A 7,244-nucleotide genomic window follows, 5' to 3' on the forward strand; every position below is an offset into this window, starting at 1 on the left:
TTTTTGTTATCCTCCAGCTCTTCCACTAAATTTTTTTTAGCTCCATAATTTCTAAGATATCTTTTTTCCTCTGTTCCTTTTTCATAATACCTTATGCTTATTTTATAGATTCAATGTCTTTTCATTATCTCTAAGGATAATTATGTGTTTTTTCCTTATGTCTTTCCTGTTTCTCGCATTGTTTCTATTTCTTCCATGTTCCTGTTTTCTTGTTTATTTGTTTTGGACTATGTCTTCCATTCTGAAGGCTTTCTTAGAAACTTGGGGAGGTCATCCATTCATGTTAAGAATCAGGTACCAAATAGCTAATTCCGTAGGTCTTTATGTGTAGACTGGGTTTATCAGTTACTAGTGGCCATCAGGTAAAGAGCTGGCCTTTTTTGTTGGAGTCCCCTAAATTTCAGTGGAAGTCTTTTCTTTGGAGCCATTTAGTTTTTCTAGGAAGGACTCCTGGATTCTGGCAGCAGGATAGGAGAAGGGTGAGGACTGCACAGTTTGTGTGGTAGCTTTTACTTCATCCCGTCTTTCCAGCCTCCCCATGCCCTGCCCCACCCCATCACAGTCTTCCTCTGTGGTCGCTGACCCTCAGGTTCAGTTTCTCCTGTGGATGGAGGTTGGGGGTTGGTGAGTTGTGTGGCTGTGGCGAGTAGGGAGAGGACCTGGGCTCCGGTTGCTCTTCATACAGACTTCTAGTCCCCATTTCAGCTCTGTGCCTCCCTCTCGTCGTCTACAATACCTGGTGCTTCCAAGTCTTGAACCTGTTAGGGTTTGGTAGGTGTAGGTATTGGCACTTAGGCTTTAATTTCTCCCCGTCTGCTAGGTTAGTTACCACACCTCCTCCTGGTTTTTATTTTTATAAACTTTGTTGAAATCGCATGGCTGTGTAGTCTGTTCTCTTTGTCTTTGTGGATTAATACCAGTAATATTCCTCTAACGTCTTTTTGGTGGGGTTTTGGAGGTAAAGAAAATAAATACATGTGGTCAGTCTATCATATTTAACTGGAAGTCTAGATTTAAATTCTAATAGTATAGAAAATAAAATCTCTTTAGTATTATTCTATAATTCATTCTTTCTACTCTCTAATGACTTTTAATTAATATTGTTTTACTGTACTACCTACCTCATAGGATTGTTGTGAGGATTAGCAGAATCAATACATATACAGCACTTAGAACAGTGCCTGGCATGTGGTATATGTTAAATAAGTGTTAGCTATTGTTAATATTGTTGTTACCATTATTATTATTACTACTACTACTCTTAATTCAGTAACCCACTTAGACTTGAATGAAGATGTTTTCACCATAGGGAGAGTTGTTGATAAATGGGAAAATCTAGTGTTTGACAACATTGGCTCTACATTTAACTAGACTTCAATGAAATGTTCAGGAGTTAAATTTTATCTTTCTAAGACACATTAAAGCCTTAAAAAAATCCAATCAGTAATAGTCTAAAAGTTTTTAAAAGCATATCACAATTTTGATGTGCTTTTAAGCTTTATTGGTTTTGTGTTTATCATTTAAATATGAAGTCTAGAGAATAAAATTGTGGAAATGATGTTTATTATGCCTTACCTACAGCCAGGAGATGTAATATTCTTTGATATGTAGAAATAGAGAACTCGTAGATTCTAGTCACTGCATCTATGCCCTACTTTCTTGTGAGTGACTGTACACTTTTCAGAAAATGTGAACCTATAAAAAGCAAAATGCCTGCATTTGTTCAGTTACTTCAGGTATCTTCTCTGTGTCCAGATTGCATGTGATAACACAGAACTCTCATTCGCAGTGGTGAAGTGGGAGTAGCTGATTGCCCTCCTCTTTTTATGAATAGTGAGCTGCATACTTTGGGGAAGGGGATTTTTATTTGTAAGGAGATTTGCATTCTCTCTCACTAGAGTCCCATGGTTGTGACAAATGGTTGTAAATATCAGTACTGCTAGAGATAAGAAATTTTTCTACGAAAGGATTGGCCAGTTGCTTAGTGTGAATAAACCTCTTTGCAAATTATCACGATAACTTTGGTAATACAGATGAAACAGGTAGACATGGCTAGAGTCAAACAGTGCCTGCTGTTGGCCTGCTGCTGGCATTTCCCCTCCCCTAGATGTGAATAATATTGTCTTTTATGTCCCCTTACTATTTGCTTTGATAGTTCGTCTCTGGAACTTTGATGTCTACATCTTTGGAGCCCTTATGCTGCCTCATCTCCAAATGCAGTTACTAATCTCTATCTTTTCATAGGATGGGATTTGCTCTTCTGGCCCATAATGTGCTCCCCTTCCCCTCAAAACAACTTCTCTTGGTATCTTTGATAATAAAACATTTTGGAACACTTACGATGGGCCAGTTGCTTTACCTCATTTTAGCCTCTACACATAAATGTTAAAGTACAGGAAGGAATACAAGAGCAACCAAGATGCACACAACCAGGATTAACTCAGACGGGATTGATTAGAATGAGGAATATTTTGTTACTGTATCCTGAAATACTAAGTATTTAAATGATCTGTTTATTTTATTTAGTATTTTACTTCATCTGCCTCTGGACTAGCGTTCGTTGCCAAATAAATAACTAACCCAGAATTTATCCATGAAACCCAGAATGTACGGCAGGGCAGATTAAGTTTTGGTTACTTGTGGTAGATCAATGAATTAATGTACAGGGATATTAACACATTAAGCAATTCCTTTGCCACCAATGAGGGGTTGTTTCCATGGGTAATGTGGTCAGAAATGTATGACTCTGTAATGAATTTCCTCCTTAGTTTTATTCTGTCAGAGTGAGAGGAGGATGCTGTTGATATTTGTGCTTTTGAAAGTTTGTCACAAAGACTGTTTTACCCTCTTAAATCTCAATGTAAAGTATATTTCCAGATTTGGTAGCATGGGAACAGTTAGGAACAAAGGAGAGAGAATCATATCACCTTTGTGGATCCACAGCCACCAGGAGCTATACCCACACACCCTTTTCTTTCCCAACCTCTCTTGGTATTAGTAGGCAGAGGCTGTCATTTTGGATGAGAGGTGGCTGGTTAGGAATGAAAAATAATGAGTTATGTGTAATGAAAAGGAGGTGTTCTAGGAAAACTTTTCAGTCCCTCTCAGTGCCATCATCTGTCTCCCAGCACTCTGGATTCTGAGAGAGCTGGGTTATTTCCTACCCTTCCTCTTATCTTTTTAAAGCAGTTCCTGAATATATTAAATCATAAATTCCTCTTTATTAAATTATCATTTAGACAATACGAATAAAGTGAAAGTTTGCCTTGGCACCCCCGCTCCCCTAGGGGTAACCACTCTTTTCTGGTGTGTATCCTTCCAGACCTTTCCCTACATGTTCACTATTATTTTATGTAGATGTACATTGCAGTCATTCAGATTAGCTCATCAATAGCAAAGTGATTCAATAAACAGTGGCACATCTATGATGCAGCTGGTAAGAAAGGAGATGACTCTATATGTCGTTTTACAAGTATTTTGTGTATGTGGCAGTAGACTAATTCTGACCTCTGCCGATGTTGACCTGACAGGCATTCTAGCTCTTTTATTTTCTTTTTAATCCCTCTATGCGAGGAACTGTGAATTGACTGCTTTTTCTAGATATCTAGAATGAGGCCATTTTCTTTTGAAAAACAATCCTAGAGTTTCTAGCGCTTTCTTTAATCGTGTGTATGTGTGTGCAGGTCTGTATGCATGGTTTCTGGGTTGTGGACAATGTAACTTGGAATCATTTTATTTCGAGATAAAGCTTTCTGTTTAGTTTTACAGTTGATTTTAAATGTTTAACTACAAAAATGAAACGACTTTGCTCCAGAAGTTACCAGGACTTGGTCAAAATAGAGTTGTGGTTTTTTTGTTTGTTTGACAGCAATCAAAAGTGTGGCTGAGAGATGGTAAGGATCAAGCATCGGATTGCTGTCTTGGAATGTATGCGTGTCCACATGACTAAAAGCCTTTATTGGACAATTTTATGTGGTAAATGAGCATACAATAAATACCTTTTAACTCTTACCACCAGATTCAGGCTCTGTACTTGAATTAAATAGGAAATTTTTATACTGTGCCCCTTTCCTGTGGTATTTTTGGTTGCTTGGAGTTGCTAGGTTATCCAGTGTTTCAGCATGCCTGCAGAATTGGCATACTCACAACACTGTCCGGAGCCCCTTGCCATGATGCCCCATGGGAGAGGCCTTAGAATACAAGTCACGTATTAACTGTTAGTTGGCTTTATTATATTTTTGTTTGTTTTCTTGTTTTGCAATGATTGGCCGGAGAAAAGTGTGTGGCAATAATACTTGTATTTAGCATCGTGACCATGTATGACGTACTGTCTTTTAATTTTTTTTCCTTCTGTGCCAACTCTGATCAATTAGTTGTGGCTTCCAGGGATTCTGAGTTTGAAGCTAGGATCAGCAGAGAGTGACCTACTACTTGATTAATGCTGTCTGCCATGGGCTTGGTAGGAAGGTGTGGGGACTGCTGGCAAGGATATTCTGTCATCCCTAATACAGGGCAATGATTATGATCGGAGTTTGCACAACTTGGCTAGATTATTTTTTTTTTAAGCCCTCACAGTAAACAAAGTTGAGCAACTATAATTGATTCCCTGTTTTCAGTTTCTATTATCACACTAGAATGAACTTAATCATACGTATATTTTTAAAATGCAAACAAAAATAGCCCATCACCTCTTTCTTCAGGACAAGTGTATATGTGTGCACGAGTAATGCACACCATTCACTTACTAGCAGTGCCTTTGTGAATTCAAAGACCTTTGCAACCTTGACATGTGCTCAGGAAAAAAATAGTGCCATGCTTTTAAAACAAACTTTAAAAAGTCTGCATTTAGCAAGTGAAATTCAATAGCATACCAGTGTTTTACATAGTTACTTTTTGTGTTTAGATCACGCTTAGTCATCACTTGAGAGAAGAGTTTTAGTTCCTTTGTGATTTTGCATAAGTAGCACACCTCCTTAGAAAGACAAGTTGCCCTTCTTTCTCCTTGCTGTGTTTTTAAAATATAGGCCATGACTTTTGGGGGAGAAATATACGGATTGCAACTTTTCTTTCTTGCTTTGTGAATCAGGCCATGTTGGCCACACATCGTCCTTGAATATGGCTTGAGTTATGAAGCCAGCAAAATGTACCAATGACCTATCATTTTTTGGCTTCATAACAAGTCTCTTTTTGGGGGACATGTGGCTCCTTCTTCTAAAATGTCTGCATCTGCCACTTTCAGATTCCACTCCTGCAGGTGTTTTTCTTTCTTTGGGGGGAGTGTGAAGGGATTAAGGAGTGGATATGGTTTTAGATAATGTTTTTAATCATTCAAGTCCATTGCTAGCTTGATCTACAAAAACTAAAAGACTCACTGTGATTTTTCTTGCCCCTGGTTTTTAAAATTCTGTTATCTCAGCCTTTCCTTTTTACCAGCTCTGAAGAAATCATGGTTGTATGTTATAAAAATCATGGTTGAATGTTAAAAGTAAGTTTCTAAGAGCTTTTCAATGTTATTTATAATTAGCCAAAGAGAAAGTCATATGAACTTTTTCCATTCTACCTTTCTTTTTATCCCCCTTCTTATTCACTTTATCTTTTCTTCATTTTTTTAATGGCTCAAACAAAATAGAAGTTTATTTCTTTTTTTTAATTAAGGTATAATTGACATATAACATTATATTAGTTTCAGTTATACAACATAATGATTCGATATTTGTAATTTTTTCTCCATTTTTGATTGATGATTATAGAGTCCCCAAAATACCCTACTCAATGTCTCCATATTTGGTGGACTGTTTAGGGAAAGAAAAGAATCACTTGGGAAGGCTGGTGAGTTCAAGGGGGCATTTAAATTTAGAATAGCTTATATATTTATTCATCTTAAAAACAAACTTTGTTCAGTCAATATTCATTGGATACTTACTAAGTGCTATGTTGCCAGTATTCATCTTTGCTAATTCTTGAGTGCACTTAAAACTCACTGCTTTATTTTTAATGGTTTAGATAAATTGACTATCTTAATTATAATTGGCTTTCCTAAATTTTCACTTTTTTTAGTTAACTAGTTGAATAGCATTTATTATTTACATTTGCACACCAACTGTTATTTTAACCTAAACATAAATAGGCAAGTGTTAGAAAATATCATGATTTTTAAGAAAAATAGCCTTTTCTTTGTGTGTATAAATATTATTGAAAACATAAGCACATGATTTTTTTTTATTTTTCCTTTTCAGTGTCTTTATTTTTGGTTAGTTGTAACTAATACATATAATGGTTCTTGCAACAAGAGTTTGTGGGTATTTAAATGGATAATTTATAACTTAGAAGTTAAATAAATTGGAAATATTGAAATTGATAGAAAAACTAGTCTCTAAATAAACTTAGTAGACTAATAGCAAATACGGCTTTAGATTGATATAACTAAGCACTTTAATTTTGAAACATTTCAGAATAGGATTTTTATTCCCAGGGGAAAAATAAACTTCATTAAAAAATATATGTATACTTATCTTGTGAGTATTCTTTTTTTCTCTTCCAAATGCCAAAGGTGTACTCTATATTTTCATTGTGAAAATTCTGCTTGTTTAAAGTATTGTAGCAATTTTATAAATCAATAAAACTGAGCCATGTCAACAGTGTGGGGGAAAATGTTTAATAAATTTGCCATGTCACTAAGAAAAATCGAAGTACAGCATGTTTTGGAAGTTTAAGGAAGGATAACCCTTCACTTAAAAAAATATGACAACTGGTTTGCTGCACATTTAAATGTAAAATCTGATTGGCCTCAATTAAAGTTAGTGCTGTGATGTGAGAAAAGCTATTAGGAGAAATAATAGTTAAGCTTTAAATGACAGGTTTAAGTGGATCACTTTATTTGGCCAGATCAGGGGTTCTCCACTACAGCTGCACATTAGAAACCCCTACGAGTGTTTAAACTTCCCAAGGCCTAGGGTGACCTGGACCAATTACAGCAGAATCTTTGGGGGTGGGACCCATTTATCAGTATTCTTTAAAGCTCCCCACTAATTCCAGTGAGTACCAAGGTTGAGACTACTGAGCTAGATGGAAACTCCCATTCCTGATGGTTGTATTTAAGAAGAGGTATATGTCTATATACAGCATTAAAGTTTGCACCATCATCTAACAGCCTGAAAGGCCAAATGTTTTTCCAGGTCCTTTTTAGCATGGTCTGAGGATCAGCACATTGGCTTCACCTGGGAGCTTGTTAGAAATGCAGACTC

Source organism: Equus caballus, chromosome 18 (assembly GCF_041296265.1).
Source record: "Equus caballus isolate H_3958 breed thoroughbred chromosome 18, TB-T2T, whole genome shotgun sequence".
NCBI classification, from domain to species: Eukaryota; Metazoa; Chordata; class Mammalia; order Perissodactyla; family Equidae; genus Equus; species Equus caballus.